We start from the raw sequence: 12,657 nt of genomic DNA on the forward strand, positions 1-12,657 counted from the left end.
AAGGATGATATCAATCACCCAGGAAGTTGGGCTGGATCTCAGCCAGATAGCAACCGTGTTTTTCAAAGAAAAGAGATTCTCCATCTTCTGAACTGCATTGCTGCCCTCAGGCAACAGAGCACTGGGAGTTCACTTGATGGCAGAACCCCAGGCCTGCATCACAGAGCTGTGGCCTTGTCACAAAGGGCTCCTGAGTGTGGGGGAGGGGCAATAAGAGAAAGAGGCTGAATCACTGCCCTTCCTTCCCATCCAGACCCACAGACACCTGCACCCTCCTGGGGCTTCCAGATCCCTCCTTCCAACTACTCTCATCCTGTCAGAGAGACCTTAGTCAATTTTCTGTTCATTCCATCTGGAACCTGGTTCCTTCATCCATTAGAGACCTTTACTTGAGGCCCACCAACTTGATAACTCTTGAACATCTTAAGCTGACCCTGGAAGACTGGCTGTTTCACAGACATTTTTACTCAGGATTTCCTTTGTCCTCAGCTCCAACTTTCCCACGTCATGTTTGTGTCTTGTGTACACCCAGGGATAGAACTTGAATTTCTTTTACACTTATTTAGTTTTGTGAATTTTGAATAGTGTATGTTTTGCCTCATTTTCTATCAGAGGGAACTACACACAAAAATTAAAATAATTTATTTTTCAAAATTCATAAGTATGAAAGAATTATAAATAGTTATATAATAGGGAAGAACAAATCTGACTCCACATCAGATCTTTTTTACTTTAATCTTTATGCTTTGTTGCCTGAGCTAACTCTGTCCATCCCTGTGACCCAGGCTGGCTCTGCACTTTTTGTAAAACAATGTTGCCTAGAGCCTGAAATATACAGGATAGCCTATTTCTAAGGCTCTGACTTTTAAGAGCCCATTCCTGGAGATAAAAAGTTGCAGAACAGAAAATAATAATTGTTTTGTTGGAGGTTTACAGGAACACGTGACCTGACCAGGATCTGACCCATCTGGCCAGCTGCTAGAACAAAGGATCCAACACCAAGATATTTGCAACAATTAGCCATGCCCCTCCCTCACCTTGCCTTTAAAAAGGCTTTGCTGAAAGCCTTCAGGGAGTTTGGGGTTTTTCCTGGGCATGAGCCACGTGTCTTCTTGCATGGCACTGTGTAAACCTTTCTCTGCTCCAAACTCTGATGTTTCAGTATTTAGCCTCACTGTGCATCAGGCACACAGACTTGCATCTGGTAACAGTTAAACCTTCAAATGATATTTTTGTAAGTTTGTAGTGTTTATAACTCTGGAGTTAGTAAATCTTTAAACTGCACAAAAACTTTTGGGACACACTGCAAACACGCACACACACACGTACTCATTTTCCTTAACCAATCTAGTACTTTCAAATCCAATAATCCATAATTTTCTACTTAAAAAAATCTTTCATATGTTGTCTCAACCCAACTTCTTAGTTTGCAACGATAAGACAGTCCCCACTCTCCAGATAAATTTTGAATCCATTAGGGCTGCTCTAACAATATACCATAGACTGGGTAGATTAAAGACAACAGACATTTATTATCACAGTTCTGGAGGCTGGGAAGCCCAAGATCAAGTCACCAGTATGGCCACCTCATAGTGAGAGCTCTCTTCTTGGTTCACAGCTGGAGCCTTCTCTCTGTATCCTCATATGATGGGAGGAGGCTAGAGATATCTCTGGAGTCTCTTTTATAAGGCACTAATCCCATTCATGAAAGCTCATAAGCACTTTTGCATGGCCCCGCCTCCTATCTTTAAGAGGTAGGATTTCAACATGTAAATTTTGAGAGAACACTAACATTCAGATATGTGCACTCATTCTATACCCGGAAGCTAGGAATGGGTTAGGGTGAGCCAAGGTCCTGACCCTAAAGGGCTGTAGGGTGAAGAGTAGGACTAGGGGTCAAACCCTTGGGGCTGAGCCAGGTCTTGAGCAGCCTCTTCAGATATCCCTAGTGTGTTATGTATGTATTCTCTTTTCTGAGTGTGCCTTGCCTTTCCTGCCCCATCCTCCCAGGCCCCTGAAGCTTCAAGTCCAGCCTGAACCATATAGAAAGGGAGCTTTGAGTCTTACACAAAACTCCCTTATGACACCACTTCCTACCCCTTAGCAGTAACACAAGATTCACTGAAGGATTCACATGGTAAATATGTCTTAATGCCCCATGAGGGCTTTAAAATAATGTGTATTCTCTGCTTGTTGGTCATAATTTTATACAGTTTTAGTGGGAACGTGGGCATGTGAGTTTATTTGGCTATATTGCCATGAATGTGCACTTTCACAAACATATCTCCTACATCTACTATTTTTCCTACAGTCTTTTCCTCCCATATGATAGTCTCACCTTAATTCCACCTTTTATCAAAATTTAGACTTAGGTCTGTCACCATGTGGACATGCTTTGTAACAAAATAGCTTCAACCGAGGAGGTCAGTGGAAGGCCTGGACCAGCTATCTTGGTTCCATGATAGTAAGCAAAGGATCGCAAACTCCCATGTTAAGCTTAAGCAGAAAGCAAAGTTTAGTTAAGCATAGGTACACTCTCAGAGAGGGAGAGAGAGAAGGAGAGAGAAAGAGCAGGCTGTTTATGAGAACAGGCTATTTCAGCAAAGTGAAGCAAGCCCAAAGCAAAGTATATCGAAGCAAAGGTACACTCTCGGGGTGGGGGGGGATGGGTGTACTGTTTCTGCAAATTGAAAGCAGCATTCCTATAAAGGCTTACGAGCGCTTTTAAGGAGCATTTTGCAGAGAGGTGGGGGTGAGTGACAAGGATCATTATTTGATTGACAGTCCTGAGCTATGGAACAAGTTTTCTGCTGCGCATGCTCTCATCCTTGAATCCCCAAGAAATGCCTACTGGGTGGGGGGAGGGGCAAAACCACATGTAATTTATTGTAATTATGGTATAATGAGTTTGGATTTACTGTAGGTTATACGCCTGTCTGGTCTGGGCATGCACAGCCTGGAGAAGTCCCTTGTGTTACTGTGCCTCTTTTTAACAGGATAAGCTGCCCACCACCCGACCATAGTTTCTCCCGTTCTGGGTGGAGTCAAGGGAGAGTCCCCAGATGGCTGGGTGTGACTCAATTTCTTCTTCTTGTCTTTCTCACCACTGTCACCTCCTTGCTGCTAATATCTGACTAACTACCTAACAGGTCTTCCTTGCATTCATATTTGCTCTCTAAATTTTCTCTATTACTTTATTTTCAATATGTTTTGTTTGATGGGGTTTTTTTTTTGAAATTTAAAAATCTTATGATAACATTTACCTTGATTTATTTAATTATTGTTCTACTGTTATTGATTTCTGCCATCTTATTTTATGCTTTATTTTCTACATTTTCTTTATTGTTTCTTTTTTTCCCTTCTTTGGCATCTTCCATTTTACAGGTCAAGGGTACTTATGTTTGTTTGACATTTGGGAATTTTTAGTATTGTAATGGTTTTATATCTTGAATTATGTTAATTTTCTCAATTTCTTACCCGTGGATGAAAAATGTTCCCTGCCATATCAGTAGACAAAGGATGTTGCAGTCATCAAGTCAGACGTCAAAGCAGGAACCCTCAACTGTGCACCTTGAGGGGATTCGGGATGGAGAAAAACAGGGTACTGGTTCTAGAGTTAAGGTGCATATCAAAGGAATGATTTCACGGAGCCCAGATTCTTTCATCTTCTCATACATAGAAAAATGCTAAAGTCCTTAACTTGAGAGGTCTAGTTTTCTTTAATTAATAGTAATCTTTTGATGTTCTGACTACCTGGTTTTTCTTGACTGCTCCCTTAGGTCTTCTGAGCAGTTCCTCAGAGTGATCTGACAGGCTGTGTTCTGGGCTTAAGTCCTCAGAAAATCTGCCAAATAAAACATAATTCTCCTTTTGGGTTGTGCATATTTTTCAGTCAGCAGTCTTGGCAACCAATGAAGGGGCCCAGAGCAGACTTTTCTTCTTTGCCTGAACTCTATGAGGATCCAGAGTCCTGGCACCAGCAGAGGCTTCTTGGGCCTGTCCGCTTTCTCAGAGAGTCCAGACGAATTTGGGTGAGTATCTCCTGGTTCTTGGATCTCCAGTTTTGGTTGATGATCCTAAGTTTTATTCAGTGGTGTTAAACTCTTCTCTTGAGTAGTAGGTTATCCTTGAAACTTGGTTTCAAGAAGAAGTACCTGGGTCATCCTCAGTGAAAGACACTGGGAAGATTTTTACTCAGTTTAAACACTGAGAGCTTAACCTCGGTAGAAAAACACTGGGAAGACTTTTGCTCAAGTGGGTTAGCCTCACTTAAAAGACACTGGGAAGATCTTGCTCAGTTTAGACACTGCGTGGTTTATCCTCAGTTGAAAGACTCTGAGGTGAAAGGTGCTCAGGTGAAAGACACTGAGTAAAAGTTGGACTGGGTAATTAGGTGGAAGACTAACCTGTCTTCCTTGAATTGGCTACTTTAATAGAGTTTGTCAAAATAAAAGTGATCTTCACAAATTGAACTCAGAATGGGGAACTTAGCTTTCAATACAAAAGGAAAAGGAACAACAACAGATTTCCAGCTTCCAACGGATATCCTGGCCAGGTTTATGTCCATACAAAATGTACATTTACAAGTGCTTACTTTCTTGGTACTTAAAGAAAATCTTGCCCTAAAAATGACTAAGATAGGACTCTTTTATTGCATATGCAGTTAAGTTAGAAAAAGCTGGCTTGATAAAAACGTCTTTTCAGAATTCTGACTTCAAAAAAACAAAAGGCTTTCTAGGGGAAACTTGCATTTCTCTTCCTGTGTCTTTGAAACGTTAAGTGTTCTGATATTCTTCAGTGTGTGTGTGTGTGTGTGTGTGTGTGTGTGTGTGTGTGTGTCTTGAGAACTTGGTCACTACCATCCAAAAGTACTTATATGGTGTACATTTGCCAATTTCCTCACGTCCATTGTGAAAGGAGTTCCCTATTCCTAAGAAAACGGACCTATGTCCAACTGACACAGAAGATGGAGATTTATCCCAGTGCATTTATATATGTATATCTATTAAATTTATGTATATATATATAATGCCTAATGGAAACATCTCAGATGTTCTATTTGGTATTTTTCTATAATTTTACTTATAAAATTGTGACCATTTTTTAACTCAAAAAAGGAGAACCTTAAAAATTAATTAAGAAGACATCCTCAGTAGTCTAAGGTTCAGAGTGACTTGGCAGAGAAAATTGCTGAATGGTTAGATAATAGTGCTGGTATGCTTGGCTATTGTAACACTTTACATTTGAGTTTCTCTTCCTTGAAATTACAAGAACTATATGACTCTAGAGAAAGATTGATAATTAGGAATATTCTGCTTGCTTTATTTTATTTATTTTTTTGTTGTTGTTGTTGCGGTACGCGGGCCTCTCACTGCTGCGGCCTCTCCCGTTGCGGAGCACAGGCTCCGGACGCGCAGGCCCAGCGGCCATGGCCCACGGACCCAGCCGCTCCGCGGCATGTGGGATCCTCCCGGACCGGGGCACGAACCCGTGTCCCCTGCATCGGCAGGCGGACTCCCAACCACTGTGCCACCAGGGAAGCCCCTCTGCTTGCTTTTCATAGAGCCTGTTGAAGAACATTTTAATTATTCGCAGGTCATAGGAAGGAACCTTCATGATCTAAGTTTTGAACAAGTAGTGTGGCAACACAAAGCTATGACTTAAAAAGGAAATTTGAAATGACCTATTTCTTTTGGCACCTCAATCCAGATATCTGTCAGTAAAATGAGTCACTTTTCAGTCAAATGGGTGGTCAGCAATATAATTTTTTATTGGGAAGCTGAAAGACACCATTGCCAAGCAGAGCACCTGCCGTGTTCACATCTATATTTGAGCATCTTTCGTTTTCCCAAGGGGTGCAAGTGAAGAGAAGGCAGGCAGAGAAATGCACTTGAATAAAGCTTTTCAAGATGGATAGAACAGAGAGCATTCCCAGAGGCGGGTCAAGTTCAACCCAAGAACAACTCTCTTAGTGCTTTCACATCTAGGTAAAATACAAGACCAGTAGTAACTCAGCTCTCAAATCAGTGCTGAAATCCAGCAGAAGGTTGTTAATATTGATACAGTTAACATACATCAAATAGGATTACTGAATTTTCTGAATCCAACTGAACTCCCAGGATTGTTTGGTTTCAAAGGCTGTTGGGCTCAAGACGCATTTGGTTTTAAATAATCCTTCCTAAAATGTTCAGCTTTCAGTCTAATATGATTGAAACCCAGCTTGAGTGTGTCTTATAATACACTGGACTGGAAAGACTATGGGCATTGAATTATTCAAGACATGGCAGGCGAAGGAGTGATATGTGGAGAGGATGTGATCATAGAAATGAGTGAGACTTGATATGTCTTGTCATCTCATTTGATTTACCTGTTAGAACTCTTCCAAATATTAGAGGAAAGAAATCAATATCAATTTTCACCTGTCACGTTCCACACTTCAATGATGAATGAATGTCAAATTTGACCACAGTTTTCTGTACCACCTGCTCTGAAATAATATTTCTGGGCCTTTATTAAAAAGGTAAAATTTTCATTGAATTTCCAAATATGATTCTGCAGTGGCTAATTCAGCTTCTTTTATTAGTAAGCAAGTTCTGATGAGTAATACTAATTTAATAAGCCTGCATGTGAGGTTAAAGTGTAAACTATTCCCGCCGAAGGTGATGAGATATGACTGTGATGTGGTGGTAGGGCACTCACCTTCCTGAACGAACCCTGCGAGCGCACAGTTCTTGGGAGAAACCAGTACAAATCTGATATCATTTTGCATGTCTCCTGTAGCAGTGGAATGCACACACATACAAACATGATCATGGGTGAAAAAACACACATGCGCACCTTAGAGGCTTACATTAATTTCTGAATATAGTTCTCTGGAAAGAAAAAGCTTTACTGATGATTTGTATTTTTATAGTTTATTGTTTTATCCATACTAAAACACTTCATGAAATCACTTCCTGCTTTGTTGTCCATGGAATCCTTTCCATTTTGAGATGCTAAATATAAATCGAAATAGTGATTATAGTCCTTGGCCATGAAAGACTAAGTTACAGAGGACCCGGTGACTGGAGGTCAGAGCTGCCACGGAATTATTCTCTGCTCCAGAGACCATCAGAATATCACTGTGTACCCACTTAAGGATAGAATGCTGCTATTGAGAAACGAGCTCTCTTTTATTTCTACTAAAAGGAGAGAACAGTAGGGGACCTTGGCTGCGCCAGTGTATGAGACTTTCTCTGTTTTGGACAATAAGCCAAAAACAATACATGAAATAGCCTCACGCCTTTTATCGTTTGTACCCAGCTCCTTCCTGTATTGCTCCTGATCCATTACACTTACATCAACAAGAGTTGCTTGAACATTTTGACAGTTATGTTCCCCATACCCTGAAAGGGTTACTGAGATAAAGCTATTTCAAAAATACTCCCTCCAAATTTTTTCAGGGTGGCATCAATGAAAGTAACTTAGAGGAAAAAAACTTGAGTTCCTGGCCTACCACTCTAAGGCCAGGCAAGCATAAACCTTCATAGCAAAACCTAAGTTTGCTCCCAGTTGAGAATTTGGTTTCCACAGTCTTATATAAAAAGTATATGGAGACTTTAATTCCCTATAAGCCCTTTCCAAAGAGTGAATACAGTTCATCACTCGTAAGAGATGATGAAAGTTACAATTTTGTTGAATAGGTGGAATATATATTACATATAATATACATATTTATTTTATATATATATATATAATATATATATAAAGTTACTATTCAGAGTCCTAAAACATGGATTTTTCTTACTTACCAAGAATGAACAGTAACTTGATCTCTAAACAATAAAGCACCTGGTCATAACAGAATCATAACAAATATTTGATATCAGAATGAATTCACTGTTCAGGTGTAAAGAGGGAATAGCTTCAGTTTTCCTCTTTCGTGCACCCCATTATTGCATCCTGGACAGAGGGGATTTTCTTGATTTTAATCTAAAGGAGAAATGGTCACTTTTGTTGAGCTGGAAATTGACCACCTCAGTAGGCAGAGGCACTGTTTTTATTTGGCTGAATTCATGTTTCTAGTGATAATTCAAGGTGTAATAGGGTTTTCTCAGCCACTCCAAAATCTGAAAATGATAAGCATCTCACCTGAGTTTCAGGATGGCCCATTACCTATTCTGTGGAAAGGATATTCAAAATACCATGCTTCATCAATGTCTTCTTTGACTTATTAATGAATGGACAACTACTGAGTTAAGACAGTGTCTTATCCTTGCTTCAAAAAAATAAAAACAAAAAACCCCCACAAACACAAAAAAACTGTTAACAATGAAAACTTATTATGCCAGGCCTTAGTATGGCCTGACTTGGAAATTTAGTTTCAGAGGCTTTTGTGAATATACCAAGGAAAGAGGACCTAGGTGTATCTTACTCCCACAGGCCGCCAATAAATATTTGCTTAAGGGACAAAAAATTAATATATAGTATAGGAGAGAACCTGACAGATGCTTAACATTATTGAGTGATAGCAATGCCCAAACTCATCTGTGATCAAACACTATGAAAGTATCCTCCTAAGGATAAACTTATTACAAATAAGAAGTGAAAATTCAATTATGCAGATACTTTCAGTGTCAGCTCTGATATGCAAAAAGCATGGAAGTTGTCACTGTATCTTGTCCTTACAAGATAATGCTGTACAAAATGAAAATCAGTGACTTTTCTCAGACGTGATTAATAAAACATGTAACTATGAAAGAATTTTCAAACGGTAATTATGTATGTGTATATATGTGTCTCTGAAAAATCTGTGTCAAAGAAAACTGAGGCTATCAGTATAAACTTCTTTAACTTCTATCTCTTCTTACCTTTATTTCCTCCCAAACTTACCAGTATCCATCCAGCTCGAAGGATACAAGTGATTTTTATATACTGTGCAAAGGTTTTTTTTCTTATTCATATGTCCATGTTTCCCCAATTCTCTAAATTATTATCTACATCTTCAGGATCTCCTTTATTGGTTCCTTCATTTCAACATATAAAATAGAAGTCCTCATTCTAAAAAATTCTTTTTTGCTAATTATTTTCTCTTTTCATCCAAACTCCTTGAGAGTAGCCTATTCCCACTGTCCTCACTAGCCCCGCCTGGCCCCGACAGGCAGCCCTACACCCTCAGTTTATTGCCATCTGGCTTTTTGTCCACCACTTCACTGAACTGCTCTAAGGTCACTGGGGACCTAACTGCCCAAATCCAATGGACATTCACATTCTCTGAAGGATGACACTGTCATCTACTTCCTCCTTCTTGAAACTCTATCACCTCTCTCCTTCCCAGAATTCTTTCTCTGCTTATTACTTAAACGTTGTCAGTACTCACAATTCTCTGAAATCTCATCCATTTTCATGATTTTAATGACTGCTATGTGCTGGTGACATTCAAATTTTTATCTTTCCATGTCTTCACGTGCATGTCCAGTTATCTACCAGTTTGTCTTCGGAATTCTACAGGTGCTTTCAAATTCTACATGTCCAGAACTAAAGTCTTTTCCCCACTTCAGTTCTTTATCCCCTATTTCCAAACTCAATGATACCACCACCCAACCTTAGTCACACAGATGGGGGTTCAGCCTCCGCCTCCTACTTCTTCCTTACTTCCCAAGGTCAAGTCTTGCTGGTAATTTCCTAAATACAATTAGAACTTATTTCCTCCCTTCATCTATACCTTATTTCAGACCCCTTTCTTCTTGCTATTACCTGGTCTAGAAGTTACGAAATTGCTGTTTGGTGGAACCAGTTGTTAGACATTCTATTGAGAAAGGACTCTAGGGTCAAATAGCTTTGAGGATGGCTGTGTACCATACGCCTGCTGTGACGATCCAGAATGAACATTAGCCTACAGCAGCCCCGAGAAGCTGTACAGTAAAGGAACCTGATTAACTTTCCTTAAGCCAGGTTCTCCCTTCTGCCGGCCTATAAACCTTTCAGTAGGGACAGGAGAGGAGGTGGCAGCGTGAAAATCCCACTTGAAAATATAAAGCACTGCTCCTCAGAAGAGTGGGGCATAATTATCTCCAGGCTTCTTCAGAGTCCTCATCCATACTGACGTCAGTGGTCTAAAATGCCACCTGAACTTGTCCTTTCCATTCTTAGCTATTTTCTGAGGAAACCAGCTCCCCACACATGGATGGTTAAGACCTGCTCTCCTCCTCCTCGCTGCCTCCTTTAGGGGCACTTGCCGCTGCCTGGGGACACTGCACTGATCCTCCAGAGCCTGTGCCTGTGGCTCTGTGACACACCCCTCGCACACTCACGGCTCTGGACTTCCGCTGTCCACTCTGCCTTGAGTATCCTTGCCTTTCACCGGCTGACTCACCAGTTTCTCACGAGTCCTTTAAGACTTAGCTTAGGGACTGCCTCTTTTGATGACTTTTCTTTGCCTCACGGCTCCCCCTCTTCTTCCACAAACACTGACTAAACGCCCTGAATATGCCCGTCACAGCAGGTCACGTGCAGGATGAGACATCTGCTGTGCGTCTTCCCCTCTCACTCCACTGCTAAAGGGCCAACACTACATCTTGCTCGTTGTTTCACTCCTCTAACACTCAACCCATGACTAAGGAACTAACTAGTACTGTAGTAGCCCTCTTAGTAACAATCAGGCAGGACCTTCTACCAGAAATCTGACACTCCAGCTTTTCTCTGATCTCACCTTTCACTCTGATTGAACTAAAGACTTATCTGTGCATGTTTTACCAGGGAGACATCATTTAATCCAGAGATGTGTCATCACATACTCTTACATACTCTGCCATTTAAAAGTTCTGCTCAGATGGGGGAAGGAGACAGGTGTGCTTTCTGACAGCCCCACTGTTTTTGCACTTCTACTGGTCACTGGCTTCTCTCAGTGCCTTCCTTAAACCCTTCTTCTCTTAACAAGGAAACAGGATAACAAAGTAATTAAGAGCCTGGGTACAGCCTATGTGTGAACAGAAACATAGCCAAGGACATAGAGAATAGACTGGCGGTTGCCAAGGAGGAGGGGGTGGGAGAGGGTTGGATTGGGAGTTTGGGATCAGCAGATGCAAACTGGTGTATATACAGGATGGATAAACAAAAAGGTCCTACATGCGACTTCCCTGGTGGCGCAGTGGTTAAGAATACGCCTGCCAGTGCAGGGGACATGGGTTCAAGCCCTGGTCCGGGAAGATCCCACATGCCAGAGAGCAACTAAGCCGGATGTCACAACTACTGAAGTCCAGGCACCTAGAGCCCGTGCTCTGCAACAAGAGAAGCCACCACAATGAGAAGCATGTGCACCTCAACTAGAGGAAGCCCGCGTGCAGCAACAAAGGCCAAACACAGCCAAAAATAAATACATACATGCATTTATTTTTAAAAAGTGCATGTATTTAAAAAAACCCCAAAAAGTTCCTACTGTAGAGCACAGGGAACTATATTCTATATCCTGTGATAAACCGTAATGGAAAAGAATATGAAAAAGAATGTACATAAATGTGTAACTGAGTCACTTTCCTGTACAGCAGTAATTAACACAACACTGTAATTCAAGTGTATGTCAATAAAAAATAAAATTTAAAAAAATTGCCAGAAAAATAGTCACATAAGGGGAACTTCCCTGGTGGTCCAGTGGTTAAGACTTCGCCTTCCAATGGAGGGGGTGAGGGTTCAATCCCTGGTCGGGGAGCTAAGATCCCACATGCCTTGAGGCCAAAAAACCAAAACATAAAACAGAAGCAATACTGTAACAAATGCAATAAACACTTTAAAAATGGTTGACAGCAGAAAAAATCTTTAAAAAAAAATTCACATAAATCAGAAACAAATGAAAGATAATAAAGTCCATACATTAAAAAAAAAAAAAGAGCATGGGTTCGGGTCACATTGCAACTTCCCACTTACTTATAGCTGTGTAATTCTGGGCAACTCACATAATGTCTCCTCAGACTGTTCATCTATAAAATGGGGATGGTAAGAGTTCCCTACCTCAGAGCGTTGCTGTAATCCATAAACACGCTTAAGTGCCTTGGTAAATGTTTGAGGCTCTCTGGTTATTATGAATTAAAATATGTCAATGGCTTCTGGCCGTGTGATTTATATAATAGTTTGATGTTTAACCAAATGGTAAAATTATTCCATTTATTATTCCCATCTCTTTTTAACCCTTAGCCTGCTTTGTTGTTTATGTTTTCTGCCACCACAGAGTGCTAGTTCCAGGAGAGTAAAGGCTTTATTTTGTTCACTGCTGAAAGCAACAGCACCCAGAAAAGTACTGTACATATGAAGCCCTCAGTAAACACTAGCTGAATGAATGGTGCAAAGTGTTACAAGGAAAAGTACACCCAAACTTTCATTATAATAAAAAAGTATAGATAAAAAAATCTTTCTCTAATGGCTTCCAGTCAAGTAACTGAAAACACCATATGCTATAATAATAACATAAGTAATTTATGAAAATTTGAAGGCAAAAACATAATTTTAAAAGATTTAGACCTACGTTAGGCGTGATAGAGTATGGATGCTTTCTTGAAATTCACAATCAGATCCAAGAGTATCACTTTCAGACTGTTCTAGTAGACTGAGTTTACTTTTAGTTGTCTTTGATGAAACAGTCACTATTCTACTCTCTTTCTTAACAGAAATGTGTTTTTTCGAAGA

General features: G+C 40.4%; 1 long non-coding RNA gene across 1 annotated transcript in view; it reads left to right on the top strand.

Annotated features, from left to right (window-relative positions):
* Nucleotides 1-12,657, top strand: part of LOC309807708 — a 66,822-nt gene that overhangs the window by 53,268 nt on the left and 897 nt on the right. The window contains exon 3 of the long non-coding RNA XR_014294648.1: nt 3,893-4,031. This is a non-coding gene — a long non-coding RNA (uncharacterized lncRNA). The remainder of the gene's footprint in view (nt 1-3,892; nt 4,032-12,657) is intronic.

Source organism: Mesoplodon mirus (genome assembly GCF_964341445.2).
Source record: "Mesoplodon mirus genome assembly, chromosome: 7".
NCBI lineage: Eukaryota > Metazoa > Chordata > Mammalia > Artiodactyla > Ziphiidae > Mesoplodon > Mesoplodon mirus.